We start from the raw sequence: 17,697 nt of genomic DNA, 5'->3' as shown, positions 1-17,697 counted from the left end.
ATACAACATTTCCCATTGCCAACAAAACAACATAACCTCACAAAAAAAGCCAGTTATCGCCGGGATGCGCCTGACTCCTCTTTGAACTCTTAATCGCCATGCCTTGCAAGTTAATATGCAGCCTTAAAGTTCCAGCTCTGTGGAGAACAAAAAAACACTGCATCTCTAATGCCATTAATTAGCTATGCTCCATGCCTCTCAGCTTTTTGAAGGCTGGATAAAGTCTCCTCTCCTTTTGTTTCTGCTCTTCTGTTTTTGTAGGGTTCCATTATTGACTTTTCAATTTTCCCGAAGTATCCACCCCCTCCACTAGCGATAGCACCACTGAGTGTTTCTGTAGCAGGAGCAGCCGCGGTGTGGTACACGCCCAGCTGCATCCCCAAGCCCACTCACTGAGACACCGGCTGGGGAGCACTTGGAGCACGGGCAGCCCACAGTTCACCACCATCCCAGCGCTCACACCCCAGGGGGCCAAAATCAAAGAGAAAGGCCCTTTAAATCTAACCATGGGTAATGAAGGTGCTCCACTCCTGAAACAATAAGCATATCCACACTTGAGAGAGAACGAGAGAGAGAGAGAGAGAGAGAGAGAGAGAGAGAGAGAGAGAGAGAGAGAGAGAGAGAGAGAGAGAGAGAGAGAGAGAGAGAGAGAGAGAGAGAGAGAGAGAGAAAGAGAGAGAAAGAGAGAGGAGGAGGAAGAAAGTCAGAGAGAGAACAAGATGAAGAGCTTGGGCCAAGCTGGATAAGGGTGATTAAGGCTTGAACTTCCAAATACTGACAGATGTAAGAAAGCGAAGTGAAGAAGAGAGTGAATGTGTGAAAGAGAAAAAATAGAGAAAGGGCAAAGGCCCACAGCCAGTGGTGATGGTAGCTGGGGCCACGCATCCTCCAAGCACATATCAGTGGTGGTGAAAACAACAAGGAGGTCTGAGGGCCACATGCCTCAGGACCCAAAGGAAGCCAAGGAGAGCACAACTAATTTCTGCCCAACAATGGATCATGGATGGGCGCCCACACAGTGGCAGGTGCTTTGAATAGCACCATGGCCCTTGCAACAGGGAGCTTCTCCTCTCTCTCTCCCCCTCTCTCTCTTTCTCTCTCTCTTCCAAGGGCCTTGGCGCTTGTTGGCTTGCGTAACCTTTCATTTTCAACAAGGCTTCCTTTTGACTTATAAAGGATGAAAACGATCTCATGGGGGGCCAGAGGAGAAACAGGCAGCGAGGCCTGTGGGGCAAACTCCAGACCAAGTCCTCCGCTCTACTCTCTCTCTCTCTTTCTCTCTTCCTTGGCCTAGGCCTGAGTCCTTTTCAGTTTTTTATTCATCTCTAGCTTCAGTTTTTTTGTTACACTTCTTGTTTCTTTTTGTGTGTTGGTGTTTTTTTAATAGTTGTGGAGTTTGTTCTCCACTGGTGCCGGCTGGGCTGTCCTCCGGGCCATGCAGGGGTAAAGGCAGGGGAAGTTCCCCAACCTTAAGAACATTCTTTCCGGGGTCATAAGGTCAGGCTTCACAGATGTCTCACGCAGACAGTCAGTTGTCTAAGGACTGCATCCCAGGGAGTAAGCATTCGTTCCAAACAATGCCGCTTTTCCCCCTCACTTACAAAAGATGTTAAATGTGTTTGAGTTTTTTTTTCACTCGGTACTCGTTCTTTTTTTGTTCCCGAGGTGGGGTTTTTGGTTTTCAAAACATTTTAAGAAAGGACTGGTTATCGCAAGACAGCAATGTTTTCTTCTTTCTTTCATTCTTTTAAACCCTCCTCTCTTCCTTAGCTCCCACCACTTGTTCTAATGGGGCCTTAGTCATCATTGCCTGATGGAGGATGGAAAGATGCTTTTAAAAATATTTTTTTCTTAAAAACATGCATTGCCAGGGGAGAAAGACAAAAGCACGCAACTACTACACAACAACTGTCAAAGTACATGCTCATACACACAAACTCTTGACTAGGCAGGGCAGAAGTCAGACAAACAGCAACCCTAAATAAAGAGAAAGACAATATTTGAAGTAGAGCATTGCTGTGTAGCCTCAATCACAACAAAATGGTTAAAATAAATCATTTCCCGAACCAAATTGCTTTCATTAAAGCATAATCTAACTACTATATTTCAGGGGGGTGGGGCATGACACTGGAAATAAGGGAAAAAGATGGCAGCATTTACCATGCATGTTCAGCCTCAGAACATGGAAAACTGTGTAATTGGAACAACCTTTAAAAAAAAAACAGGCGCTGAGCTCCCTATCCTTGTATAGCTTGTTTCTTTTTTATCTCTCTCTTTTGATAAAGCGTTTTTCCCTTACCCCCTCCAAACATCTTCCCTGTATTCGGAAATTGATAACCTTCTAAATGAATTATGGTAGATGCATAATGAATGTTTTCTCACCCTGAGCCCTGAAGCCAGCCAAGATGGGTGTGTCTTGTTTAGCATGTTGATTTGTGTTGTTGCACATTTAGCCCCTCTGTTACTTAAGAGTGCTGCTTGCTCACTGCTTAGGGCATGTAAATAAGGAATTATCCTTGCCGACTAACACTCCATATACCTCCTTGGGGTAATCAGAAAATATTAGACTCTGGCTTCCAATAAACAGAGCTAATGGCACTAAAGCAATGTCAGATCTCTCACCTCCCTCAGTTTGCTCCCCTGTCCCTTAAAATACAGGAACAGAAAGTGATCAGGTGTCTATGTGTAGTAAGTAGACATTCCGTTCTACCCTACAACAAGCACCCATTTGCTTAAAGACTCTACTAAATCTACCTCTACTAAACCATGTAGCAGTGGGAATCAGACTAGAAAATGAGCTTATCTCCTATAATGCCCTCCAATGATTTGAAGAAACGTAAAAGACGTGCGTGTAAAAATGGGGGAAGAACTCAGATCTTAACTGAATGAATTGTCTTTATGGTCCTCCCACTCCCACTCTCCTGTACGCAGGCCGCATTGTTAATGCCACTACCTGTAGAGTGTAGCTGCTCTACTCAGCTCCAAATACCCCAAACCCACCCTAACAAACCCACTCTTACAAACCCACCCTAACAAACCCACTCTTACAAACCCACCCTAACAAACCCACTCTTACAAACCCACCCTAACAAACCCACTCTTACAAACCCACCCTAACAAACCCACTCTTACAAACCCACCCTAACAAACCCACTCTTACAAACCCACCCTAACAAACCCACTCTTACAAACCCACCCTAACAAACCCACCCTAACAAACCCACCCTAACAAACCCACTCTTACAAACCCACCCTAACAAACCCACCCTAACAAACCCACCCTAACAAACCCACTCTTACAAACCCACCCTAACAAACCCACTCTTACAAACCCACCCTAACAAACCCACTCTTACAAACCCACCCTAACAAACCCACTCTTACAAACCCACCCTAACAAACCCACTCTTACAAACCCACCCTAACAAACCCACTCTTACAAACCCACCCTAACAAACCCTGTCTTACAAACCCACCCTAACAAACCCACCCTAACAAACCCACCCTAACAAACCCACTCTTACAAACCCACCCTAACAAACCCTGTCTTACAAACCCACCCTAACAAACCCACCCTAACAAACCCACTCTTACAAACCCACCCTAACAAACCCACTCTTACAAACCCACCCTAACAAACCCACTCTTACAAACCCACCCTAACAAACCCACCCTAACAAACCCACCCTAACAAACCCACTCTTACAAACCCACCCTAACAAACCCACCCTAACAAACCCACCCTAACAAACCCACTCTTACAAACCCACCCTAACAAACCCACTCTTACAAACCCACCCTAACAAACCCACTCTTACAAACCCACCCTAACAAACCCACTCTTACAAACCCACCCTAACAAACCCACTCTTACAAACCCACCCTAACAAACCCACTCTTACAAACCCACCCTAACAAACCCACTCTTACAAACCCACCCTAACAAACCCACTCTTACAAACCCACCCTAACAAACCCACTCTTACAATCCCACCCTAACAAACCCACTCTTACAAACCCACCCTAACAAACCCACCCTAACAAACCCACCCTAACAAACCCACTCTTACAAACCCACCCTAACAAACCCACCCTAACAAACCCACCCTAACAAACCCACTCTTACAAACCCACCCTAACAAACCCACTCTTACAAACCCACCCTAACAAACCCACTCTTACAAACCCACCCTAACAAACCCACTCTTACAAACCCACCCTAACAAACCCACTCTTACAAACCCACCCTAACAAACCCACTCTTACAAACCCACCCTAACAAACCCTGTCTTACAAACCCACCCTAACAAACCCACCCTAACAAACCCACCCTAACAAACCCACTCTTACAAACCCACCCTAACAAACCCTGTCTTACAAACCCACCCTAACAAACCCACCCTAACAAACCCACTCTTACAAACCCACCCTAACAAACCCACTCTTACAAACCCACCCTAACAAACCCACTCTTACAAACCCACCCTAACAAACCCACCCTAACAAACCCACCCTAACAAACCCACTCTTACAAACCCACCCTAACAAACCCACCCTAACAAACCCACCCTAACAAACCCACTCTTACAAACCCACCCTAACAAACCCACTCTTACAAACCCACCCTAACAAACCCACTCTTACAAACCCACCCTAACAAACCCACTCTTACAAACCCACCCTAACAAACCCACTCTTACAAACCCACCCTAACAAACCCACTCTTACAAACCCACCCTAACAAACCCTGTCTTACAAACCCACCCTAACAAACCCACCCTAACAAACCCACCCTAACAAACCCACTCTTACAAACCCACCCTAACAAACCCTGTCTTACAAACCCACCCTAACAAACCCACCCTAACAAACCCACTCTTACAAACCCACCCTAATAAACCCTGTCTTACAAACCCACCCTAACAAACCCTGTCTTACAAACCCACCCTAACAAACCCTGTCTTACAAACCCACCCTAACAAACCCTGTCTTACAAACCCACCCTAACAAACCCACCCTAACAAACCCACCCTTACAAACCCACCCTAACAAACCCACTCTTACAAACCCACCCTAACAAACCCACTCTTACAAACCCACCCTAACAAACCCTGTCTTACAAACCCACCCTAACAAACCCACTCTTACAAACTCACCCTAACAAACCCTGTCTTACAAACCCACCCTAACAAACCCACTCTTACAAACCCACCCTAACAAACCCACTCTTACAAACCCACCCTAACAAACCCTGTCTTACAAACCCACCCTAACAAACCCACCCTAACAAACCCACTCTTACAAACCCACCCTAACAAACCCACTCTTACAAACCCACCCTAACAAACCCTGTCTTACAAACCCACCCTTACAAACCCACCCTTACAAACTCACTCTTACAAACCCACCCTAACAAACCCACCCTAACAAACCCTGTCTTACAAACCCACCCTTACAAACCCACCCTTACAAACTCACTCTTACAAACTCACTCTTACAAACTCACTCTTACAAACTCACTCTTACAAACCCACCCTAACAAACCCTGTCTTACAAACCCACCCTAACAAACCCTGTCTTACAAACCCACCCTTACAAACTCACTCTTACAAACCCACCCTTGCAAACCCACCCTTACAAACCCACCCTAACAAACCCTGTCTTACAAACCCACCCTTACAAACCCACTCTTACAAACCCACTCTTACAAACCCACTCTTACAAACCCACCCTAACAAACCCTGTCTTACAAACTCACTCTTACAAACTCACTCTTACAAACCCACCCTTACAAACCCACCCTTACAAACTCACTCTTACAAACCCACTCTTACAAACCCACCATAACACAAACTCACTCTTACAAACTCACTCTTACAAACCCACTCTTACAAACCCACCCTTACAAACCCACCCTTACAAACTCACTCTTACAAACCCACACTAACAAACCCACCCTTACAAACCCACCCTTACAAACTCACTCTTACAAACCCACTCTTACAAACAACAAACTGTTGTTCGGTGCTTTCCTGGGTAAGGGGGCAGTAGCTCTTCGGCTGCATTAGATTCACAACTGTCAGTGTCCATGCTAGCTGGGCTAACAACAAATGTAGAATTACTGATGCTAGCATTGGATTTGCTCGTGGAAGCAGAACAACTTCTGTTGTCGACAGGTGCATGTGTAGTACTGCTGGTAGTAGCAGTACTACCAGTAGAGCTGGTATGTGTCTCTATGGACGCGGGCCTTACTTATTTTAACCATTTATCCATTTTCATCAAACGGAAGGAGTAGCAGCTACATTTGGCTACATACGGACCGTTAGTGGAATTCCCGCGAGAGAGTAACGGTTAATGTGATTGGATATTAATTATTTGACTAGGCTACCTGTATTTGACATTGTGTTGTTATTTCGCTGAACACTAGATGGTTTAATTTTATTTTTGGCGGTGAAACGAGGCTACTCAGGCGAGAAGAAAACCTCGCCTCTCACCTATTTTTTGTTTCTTTTAAATGCGAATCACATTTTTATTTGGCGTACCCCCAACGACATTGTGCAGTTTGGGAATAGCTGCACTAGACTATACCACACCACACAGCTAACTAGCTAGCAATACACTTACCTTCAACAATGCTTTACTTTTTATTTATTCATTTATCATTTTTTGGCGACTCTAGCTTTGAGGTGGGGTTAAGAGACTCGAGGGAGGGGGGGGGGGGTTACAGGATGGATTAGAGAGTTAAGGGAGACAGAAGAATGAAGAAAGTAAAAGAGCAAGGCTCATTGGTCAAACACAAAGAAGCGTGCGAGGAAGGAGACGCTGGGAGTCAGGGTTAAATACCAACTAAGGACACCTTAAACGGGGCTGGCTGAGCAGCTATGCAGGGCACTGGAGTCCCCCCGCAGGTGCGCCTTTGACAGATGTGGCCTCCCTAACCTCTCTCTCAGCTAGAATGGGGACCGGGGTCAGGCCAGACATAGCCTGGGGCTGCCTATGGCACCTGACTGTCTCTGGAACTCTCTCTCGTTGCTTTACACACAAACACACACACAACAAATCTGGTGGCGACTAGATCAATTGGATTATCGCCTCTTAAAACAAGATCCACAATTTCCTGGGAAAGCAGTATCCCTTTAAAGAGGCCGAACAGCATTGTCATCCTTGTAAAAAATACAGCAGCATTGTCATCCTTTACTGTCTATCTCTCTCTCTATTACTCTATATCTCTCTCTCTATTACTATCTCTCTCTATTACTATCTCTCTCTCTCTATTACTGTCTATCTCTCTCTCCATTACTATCTCTCTCTATTACTATCTCTCTCTATTACTATCTCTCTCTATTACTATCTCTATTACTATATCTCTCTCTATTACTGTCTCTCTCTCTATTATTGTCTATCTCTCTCTATTACTATCTCTCTCTATATTACTATCTCTCTCTATATATTACTGTCTCTCTCTCTCTGTTACTATCTCTCTCTACTACTGTCAATCTCTCTCTCTATTCCTGTCTATCTCTCTCTCTATTACTGACAATCTCTCTCTATTACTGTCTATCTCTCTCTCTATTACTATTTCTCTCTCTCTATTACTATCTCTCTCTCTCCATTACTCTCTCTCTCGCTCTCTCTATTACTATCTCTCTCTCTATTAATGCCTCTCTCTATTACCATCTCTCTCTATATTGCTATCTCTCTCTCTATTACTATATCTCTCTCTATTACTGTCTATCTCTCTCTCTCTCTATTACTGTCAATCTCTCTCTATTACTGTCTATCTCTCTCTCTATTACTATCTCTCTCTCTATATTACTGTCTCTCTCTCTATTACTGTCTATCTCTCTCTATTACTACCTCTATCTCTATTACTATCTCTCTCTCGATTACTGCCTATCTCTCTCTCTCTCTCTCTCTCTCTCTATTACTGTCTCTCTCTCTCTCTATTACTGTCTCTCTCTATTAATGTATATCTCTCTCTATTACTATCTCTCTCTCTCTATTACTATCTCTCTCTCTATTACTGTCTCTCTCTCTATATATTACTGTCTCTCTCTCTCTCTATTACTATCTCTCTCTCTCTCTCTATTACTATCTCTCTCTCTTACTATCTCTCGCTCTCTATTACTGTCTCTCTCTCTATTATTGTATATTTCTCTCTATTACTATCTCTCTCTCTATTACTATCTCTCTCTCTATATTACTGTCTCTCTCTCTCTCTATTACTGTCAATCTCTCTCTATTACTGTCTATCTCTCTCTCCCTCTCTCTCTATTACTATCTCTCTCTCTATTAATGTCTCTCTCTATTACTATCTCTCTCTATATTGCTGTCTATCTCTCTCTCTATTACTATATCTCTCTCTATTACTGTCAACCTCTCTCTATTACTGTCTATCTCTCTCTCTATTACTATCTCTCTCTCTATTACTGTCTATCTCTCTCTATTACTATCTCTATCTCTATTACTATCTCTCTCTCAATTAATGCCTATCTCTCTCTCTCTCTCTCTATTACTGTCTCTCTCTCTCTCTATTACTGTCTCTCTCTATTAATGTATATCTCTCTCTATTACTATCTCTCTCTCTATTATTGTCTTCCTCTCTCTATTACTATCTCTCTCTATATATATTACTCTCTCTCTCTCTCTCTCTCTCTCTCTCTCTCTCTCTCTATTACTGTCTCTCTCTATTACTATCTATCTATCTCTCTCTCTATTACTATCTCTCTCTCTAATACTGTCTCTCTCTCTCTATTACGGTCTCTCTCTCTCTCTCTCTCTATTACTATCTATCTCTATTACTATCTCTCTCTCTATTACTATCTCTCTCTATTACTATCTCTCTCTCTATTACTATCTCTCTCTATCTATTACTGTCTCTCTCTCTCTCTATTAATGTCTATCTCTCTATTACTATCTCTCTCTCTCTCTATTAGTGTCTATCTCTCTCTCTATTACGATCTCTCTCTATATATTACTGTCTCTCTCTCTCTATTACTATCTCTCTCTATTACTGTCAATCTCTCTCTCTATTACTGTCTATCTCTCTCTCTCTCTATTACTGTCAATCTCTCTCTATTACTGTCTATCTCTCTCTCTATTACTATCTCTCTCTCACTCTATTACTGTCTCTCTCTCTATTACTCTCTCTATTACTCTCTCTCTCTATATTACTGTCTATATCTCTCTCTATTACTATCTCTCTCTCTATTACTGTCTCTCTCTATTACTGTCTCTCTCTCTATTACTGTCTCTCTCTCTATTACTGTCTATCTCTCTCTATTACTATCTCTCTCTCTCTATTACTATCTCTCTCTCTCGATTACTGTCTCTCTCTCTCTATTACTGTCTCTCTCTATCTATAACTATCTCTCTCTCTCTATTACTATCTCTGTCTCTATTACTATCTCTCTCTCTATTACTATCTCTCTCTCTCTCTCTCTCTCTCGATTACTGTCTCTCTCTCTTTCTACTACTGTCTCTCTCTCTCTATTACTGTCTGTCTCTCTCTATTACTGTCTCTCTCTCTCTATTAGTCCTTCTGTATCTCGCTCTCTCTATTACTGTCTCTCTCTTACTATAATTCTCTATTTCTACCCTTCTCTCTCTTTCCTTGCTCTACATCTTACTTACTCAATATCTCTATTTACATCTTACTCTATTTCTCTCTCTCTCTTTCTAGCCCATGAGGTGCAACACACAGAACAGGTCACCATGCTTCATATAGTTCAATCATGATTGCTTTCCTGTTTCCCCCCATCATTTCCTCTCTGTTTTTTAATTACACCCAACTCACTTCCAGAGAAGCTGGTCTTCATCTACTAAAAGAGAGGACAGAAAGAAAGAAAGAAAGAAAGAAAGAAAGAAAGAAAGAAAGAAAGAAAGAAAGAAAGAAAGAAAGAAAGAAAGAAAGAAAGAAAGAAAGAAAGAAGCTTTCCCCTGATGGCGCATAACATACATTCTCTTCAGCTGCTGTCAGAATAATTTTAGTAATTTTTTCCCTATGTCCAGCAAACATTAGTTTGCACATTAGCTTGACCCAGTTAATGTGTCTTTCCCGCTGCAGAGGGAGAAAAGAAAGGGAGAGGATCCAGGCTCGGGTTGATCAGAGCCGGGCCGAGCTGAACTGGGCTGGTGGCCTGTTCATGATTATGGACCAGAGGGACCTAGCCACAGCCAGAAAGGGAGGGAGGGAGGGAGGGAGGGAGGGAGGGAGGGAGGGAGGGAGGGAGGGAGGGAGGGAGGGAGGGACAGCCTGAGGAACATCTGAGAACCAAAGGGAAGGGAAGAGAGGAGAGGAGAGGAGAGGACAGGAGAGGAGAGGAGAGGAGTGGAGAGGAGGAGAGGAGGAGAGGAGAGTGGAGTGGAGAGGAGAGTGGTTGGGGTGCAGAGTGGAGGGGAAAGCTTGGGGAAGGCAGGAAAGGAGGGAGTGGGTGAAATCCTCTGGTAGACTTACTGGAGATCCTCTGGTAGACTTACTGGAGAGCATTAACGCTTCTTTTCTTTCTATTCTTTTGATGTGTGCTTTTTTTCTCACAGATTCCAGCATGTTAAGAGAGAGAACAGAGAGGGGGGGCTGAGAGAGAGAGGAGGGGGGAGCTGATCATTCTGTTTAATCACCATTTGGAAAAGGGCCAGATAGTCTGCAGTGAGTGAGGGAGGGAGGTGGAAAGAGAGATAGAGAGAGACTAAAAGAGAGGGGGATGAGCCTGAGAACTGAGCCCCTTGAAACAGCTTGGAGCAAAGCAATGTGTGTGTGTGTGTGTGTGTGTGTGTGTGTGTGTGTGTGTGTGTGTGTGTGTGTGTGTGTGTGTGTGTGTGTGTGTGTGTGTGTGTGTGTGTGTGTGTGTGTGTACACCAACGTGCGTCTGAGAGTGAGGCCCTGTGAATGCCTGTGAATGCCTGTAAATGCCTGTGAATGCTGAATCCAGCAAGAATCTGGTCTCAGTGCGGAGTGGAGGGAGCAGGAGAGATCCATTTTAAAACTATGTGCATTAACTATACTGGCCCCATAGATTAAGCACTCTGCATGAATAATTTAGCCACTCTTATGCTAATGGGATCATGAAAGTATCCCCTCTGTTCTGTGTTTTCTTCCCCCTCCGGAGCAACTATTCTCAGCTTTCAACAAAAGCCCTGCCCCTTCTGAACAAACCCAGAGACACTGATACTGTTTTCACAACAACGCCACAGACACCTGACTAGCATGGTCTGGACATGTAGTGACACAGCTTTACAACCCATATGTAGACAACAACCCCATGGAGAACTCTTCATGTAGTAACGTTATGCATGTTGGAAAGTCATGCTACGGGTAGGCCAGGCCTGTGTAGGAAAGCTCTGTGTTTATCCATTCTCCTGGGTGTCAATAAGATTTGTGGGCACAGTGACCGACGGCCCAAATGCCAGTGAAAGCCACAGGCGGAAGGCACACCAGGCACATCACGATAGCTCTTAATTTATTGTGAATGCGATCATTGTTGCCATTTAAGTGGTTTTGTAAGCAATCTACTGAGGGCAGGCTCCTCTTCCTAAACCTTTCACCCTGGCTGCTGCTATCCTCACCCTGGCTGCCCTCACTTCATCCTCTTTCTATCTCTCTCTCTCTCTCTCTCTCTTTCGCTCTGTCCTTCTTGAGCATCTCTCTCTGCTCTCTGTATTGTTTTGAAAGAAGGAGGAACGTCTAGCCTGCCTGTTTCCACTGCTGTGGTGTTGTGGTGAGGTAGGGGCACTGTGTAAAAGTTATCAGTCCTCTAACAGCTGGGAGTGACGGCCATAAAACAGCAGGGCCCGGTTCTGCTTTACTGTTTATCTGTTGTTTATTGGCCAGTATTCAGCTTTAATTACTAGTCTAAATTAAACTCTAACAGGCACCCAGAGACAGCCAACTAGCACATACACACAGGGCAGGAACAGCAGACACAACAATGCAACAAGGCTTCCATCTTGTGTTTTAGCTGAGTCCCTGGCTTCCTTTCTGTTGTGGTTTCCTTTTACTTCTCTTATTGTGGGGGGGACTTCATTTGAGCACACAGTAAAGCTGTACCAGGGCCTTGAAAAAAGAGAAAAATAAGCCAAAGGTCTGGAAACTGACAGATTTCTGGGTTTGGCCAGGGAGCCGTGTCCCCACAAGGAATGACCCCCCTCTGGTGAGCTCAACCACAATGGCCCTGCCTAGAGGGGCCCCTGGCCAGGGATGGGCGAGCTGCACACACTCCAACACACACTGAAAACACACACACCACACCGCCACCAGGGCTACTGTAGCACGCTCCCACCAAGCCCCACCACTCTCTCTCTCTCCCTCAACCTCTCTCTCTCTCTCCCTAAAACTCTCTCTCTCTCTCCTTCAACCTCTCTCTCCCTCAATCTCTCTCTCTCTCCCTCAACCTCTCTTGCTCCCTCAACCTCTCTCCCTCAACCTCTCTCTCCCTCAACCTCTATCTTTCTCTCTCTGTACCTCTCAGGGGAGTCTGTGTAGCTGCAGAACATGGAGGATTGTTCAATTGCTGAGAAAATGTACAAAACGTTTTCTCTTTTTTTTGCTGGGGCTTTTGGTAGTAAAATGGGGGGAATGGTACGGAGAGGCCTTTTGCTCACCACTCAAGATGTCAACATGGATTTGGTTTTCATGCATATCTAATAATTATAGGAGCGGACTGAAGAAAGGGAGGGAGGGAGGGAGGGAGGGAGGGAGGGAGGGAGGGAGGGAGGGAGCTTCCCTACCTTGAAGTTGTATCAGTAGTGAGGATTTACTGTAGTTGAGTGAGTCTATGAGTGTATCTGACTGTACAATGTTTGGCATGGACATGAAGTGGAGTATGCTTCATCCGTTTCCAGCTCAAACACACTTTGGGTGTTTTAAACTGATATTGGCCACCTTCTTCGAAATAAACTCCTATTTTTAAACAGCCACTGACATCAGGTCTGACTTATTACTACTTCATTTACGTTTCTGGTGTCTCAAGATAAGCTCAGAATAAATCAAAGGTGCTGCTAATCAAAAGGGCTACAAGACGAGCCAACACTGATGCTCTGATAGTGGAGAGCACTGAGCTGCAATCTGTAAGGAAGCCTATTGAAACTTCTCCCATGCACCACTGCTGTTTATCAAGCTAGAACACATGGAGTTCTAATCACAGACAGTAAGTAAGAGTGCAGAATTTCCCCCCAAGGTGATAATTCATATTTTCATTTTTGGAAGGGATTTCAGAGTGGAAAAAAAGTGTGTGAGCGAATAAGGTGGAGGATGAGGAGGGAGGGGGGTGGGGTGTTAGCAGGCCTGTGTGCTGTACCCAAACCCTCTCTCCAATGTGTCAAAACCTTAACTGGCAATCTCTACTGACAGCTATGAGCATGCTTCACCTTGCTTACTGCTTCACAATAAATGATTCCTTAAGAGGGGATACACATATTTTCTCACTGGTTAACCTCTCTTGGGTATGTGAGAAGTTAGCGTCCCACCACGCGCCAAATTCAAATACAGAAATACTCATTATAAGAATTCAGAAAACAAAACATATTTTACATAGGTTTAAAGATGAACTTCTTGTGAATCCAACCACGGTGTCAGATTTTTAAAATGCTTTACGACGAAAACATACCTCACGATTAATAGAGAACATTACAAACAGCAGACAAATCATTACAAACAGTAACCAGCCAAGTAGAAGAGTTACACAAGTCAGAAAGAGATAAAATTCATCCCTTACCTTTGATGATCTTCATATGGTTGCACTCAGCAGACATTCATTTACTCAATAAATGTTCCTTTTGTTCGATAGTCTCTTTATATCCAAAAAACTCCGTTTTGTTCCCGCGTTTTCTTCAGTAATCCACAGGCTCAAACGCAGTCATTACAGGCAGACAAAAAATCCAAATTGTATCCGTAAAGTTCATAGAAACATGTCAAACGATGTTTATATTCAATCCTCAGGTTGTTTTTAGCCTAAATAATCGATAATATTTCAACCGGACAATAACGTCATCAATATAAAAGGTAAACAAGAAAGGCACTCTCTCGGTCGTTTGCATGAAAAAGCTCTGTGACACTTTAGTGTCCACTCATTCAGACTGCTCTTACTTCCTCATTTTTCAGAATACAAGCCTGAAACAATTTCTAAAGACTGTTGACATCTAGTGGAAGGCATAGGAACTGCAATTTGAGTCCTAAGTCAATGGATACTGTAATGGCATTGAATAGAAAACTACAAAAACAAAAACAAAACTACTTCCCGAATGGATTTTTCTCAGGTTTTCGCCTGCCAAATCAGTTCTGTTATACTCACAGACACTATTTTAACAGTTTTGGAAACTTTAGAGTGTTTTCTATCCAAATCTACCAGTTATATACATATAATATCTTCTGGGCCCGAGAAGCAGGCAGTTTAATTTGGGCATGCTTTTCATCCAAAATTCTGAATGCTGCCCCCTACCCTAGAGAAGTTCAAATGTTTTCTGGCAGGGGTTCAGAATAATGCTCAGTGCTGAGATACAAGCGAGAGATTATGTTGTTACGAATGTACATTTTCTCTAGGCCTGTATCTACACTCACTCTCTCTCTCTTTCTCAGAAGGGAGGGAAAGGTATGAGAGGTGTATGCTGTCATGTAATTTACCTAACAGGATCTATAAACCGTCAAAGTAATGACTGATTAACATGAGGAGGAAAACAGGAGAATTCACACTCGCCAACGCATCCACTTAGCCATTGTCAGAGACCCCTGTGTAGGTTATATAAATCAGGAACATTTCAACACACGCTAGAAAATACAAGACCCAAAAAGGTGGCCTTAAGACTTCTCATTTAAAAGAAATTAAGCGATTTTTTTAAGCCCCACTATTCTTTCAACCTGCAGTGGGCTAAATCAGGCCCACACAGAGTAATTATTGGTAGTCTTAAACAAATCTACTTTGAAACAAAAGTATACACCTCACACACATGGTTATGGGCTTACAAAAAAGCAGACACCTGTACCATGTCAGATATAGAGGTGAAATGTTATACATTTTGAGATTGGATCCCAATATTACACTTTATATACATCACAGAAGACTGAAATATAACAAAACTGTTTGATATAGAAACACTGGATTTCCGTCATAAAAAAAGTTAAAAACTTTATTAATTATGAAATTATTAAAAATATGAGTAACATTCCACCCATGAGGCCAAAGAGGGGGCTTTTGGTCATTGACTGCAGGAAAGGATGATTCACTTATGTTTTTTTTGTTCGTTCCTTACAGCTCTTGTCTTTCCTTCCGCCTCCCTGACTCTCTATCTCTTTCTCTCTATCCCTTTCCCTTCATTCTTTCTTTCTTTCTTTCTTTCTTTCTTTCTTTCTTTCTTTCTACAGTACCTCAACCTCCACCCATTTTAACAGAGGCTAACCTGTTAAATACCTGATTAATTAGGTGAGGCACACGTTTGGCTCTTTCTCTGTGGGCTTAAGTGTTCAGACTATGGAGTGTATTTTTGTAACGTGGAAATATGGTTGAGATGAGAAGGCTATCCATGCATGGAGAGGAGTAGAGTGGAGGGGAGAGGACAGGGGGCTCTGTCAGAGTGGAAGGGCCAGAGTTGTGAGTCAAGGAGAGCTTCAAGCGTAAACGTAATTGCAAGAATGTGAAAAATGAGGCGGACGGGCTCCCGAGCGGAGCTAAAGGTCAGAGCGAGCCTCACACGAAACAACTGGCTGGAGGACGGCCTCATTAGACCATTAAATCAGCTGCCTCCTCTCTCTCGCTCCTTTCTCTCTTATTTTTTCTCATTCGTACTCTTTTTTTCTCTCTGTCTTGATTTTCTCTCCTCATTTTCCCTACTCTGTTCTTTCTACTCCTTTCTCTCTACACCTCCTCGTTTTGGCATCTCTTTTTCTCTCTCCTCTTTCTTTTGTTCTATCCCCCTCCTCCTTATTTTCCTTTTTTTCACTCAGGGGTTTGAGCTGGAGGTAAGTACAGCATTTATCCCCTTTTAGTCTGGGGCAGGGAGGCCCAGGTCTGGTCTGGGGCAGGGAGGCCCAGGTCTAGTCTGGGGCAGGGAGGCCTAGGTCTGGGGCAGGGAGGCCCAGGTCTGGTCTGGGGCAGGGAGGCACAGGTCTGGTCTGGGGCAGGGAGGCCCAGATCTGGTCTGGGTCCTACTTGGCCCAGTGCTCAGCGTCGTACGGTAACTGTCTTGGCCCATATTGATCAGCTGTTACTGGATCCGGTGATGAGAGGAGTCGATAAGTGCTCTGTGGATTACAGGTCACTTGTACATATGCGTGTAAGATAATCAATAGGGAGTGCATTTCTTTCTACTTCCTCCCTCTCTCTATTATTTCTCTCCCTTGTGCAGCCTTCTTTTCTGCATCGCTTAGTCTCTATGAAAGGAGGGCTCCTGTACTGGCTTTGACTGAATCTCAGAGCTACTGTTCACCTTGCCAGACACAGGCCACAGTGACTGGCCAGATCCTCTCTAAATCGCGGTGCACCTCGAGAACCGGAGATACTGTCAAGGCCAAGCCCCTTTTGTTCAGCCAGTCAGCTGCCTTTGATGCAACTAGTCCTGACACGGGCCCACCACAAAGGTCTACTCTAGGAGTGTCTCTGTGGTCAGTAATGGCTCAGCAACACAGCCACTCCGACAGACTCACAGACTCAGACAGACTCTATGATTAAACCAGCACAACCACAGAACACACACACACACCATCAATATATTTGATTGCCTATCTGCAAAAGGATAGCCGTGATTGAACTTGACAAGCATCTGGCCTGTTGTGGACACACACAGTGTGAGGGAGAAGAGTGTGTGTGTGTGTGATGAAATTCCATGCAAACCCCAGACGGAAACAGACACACACACACACACACACACACACACACACACACACACACACACACACACACACACACACACACACACACACACACACACACACACACACACACACACACACACACACACACACACACACACACACACACACACACACACACAGCCGCCAGTAAAAGGAGCTCTGACTGCAACAGAGAACATTGAAAACAAGGGCAGGACAAGAAAGGAAAGGCTAGTGGCTAATCACCACTGTTGTCTTAGCAAAGACACTATTAAGATAACAGTGTTGAATCCCTTATTCATGAATTGAAACAAGTTTGTTAGTTCTGTTTTGGTGTGATGCCTTGCGTTGATGTCTTCGTTTGAATACTTCAACAAATGTGAATACTAGAAAGTCAGAACACTGTAACTATCCAAAATGCAGACTCACAGACATGACTTGCATTATAACTATAATATTGTGTACAGGTTGTTCTTTTTAATGCATTGTGGCAGGCTGGCTGGCAAGCAGTCCATCCAGTCTAGAGCCAGATAAAAACACAAGTTGTTCTGAGTTGTAATTAGGCTTGTCATGCTAGCAACGTTAATATGTTTTAAATGCTAGTGAAAACTGGCACAAATATCCTATTAATCACCTGCTTTTCTTAGAGCCCTGTTCAACTCCACCCCTAAATAGCTACAGTTACAGCAGTTAATAATGTGCTGTGCTGTGCTGTACTGTTATGTGCTGTGCTGTACTATGCTGTGCTGTGCTGTTATGTCCTGCACTGTGCTGTACTGTACTGTGCTGTGCTGTTATGTGCTGTGCTGTACTGTGCTGTACTGTGCTGTACTGTGCTGTGATGTGCTGTTATGTGCTGTACTGTGCTGTGCTGTGCT

At 43.9% G+C, this 17,697-nt stretch overlaps 1 protein-coding gene across 5 annotated transcripts in view; it reads right to left on the bottom strand.

Annotated features, from left to right (window-relative positions):
- LOC139563406 (homeobox protein Meis2) overlaps nt 1-17,697 on the bottom strand; it is a 128,159-nt gene that overhangs the window by 92,218 nt on the left and 18,244 nt on the right. The gene's annotated exons all lie outside the window — the stretch shown is intronic.

Source organism: Salvelinus alpinus, chromosome 34 (genome assembly GCF_045679555.1).
Source record: "Salvelinus alpinus chromosome 34, SLU_Salpinus.1, whole genome shotgun sequence".
NCBI lineage: Eukaryota > Metazoa > Chordata > Actinopteri > Salmoniformes > Salmonidae > Salvelinus > Salvelinus alpinus.
This window is presented reverse-complemented; position numbering and strand designations above follow the sequence as displayed.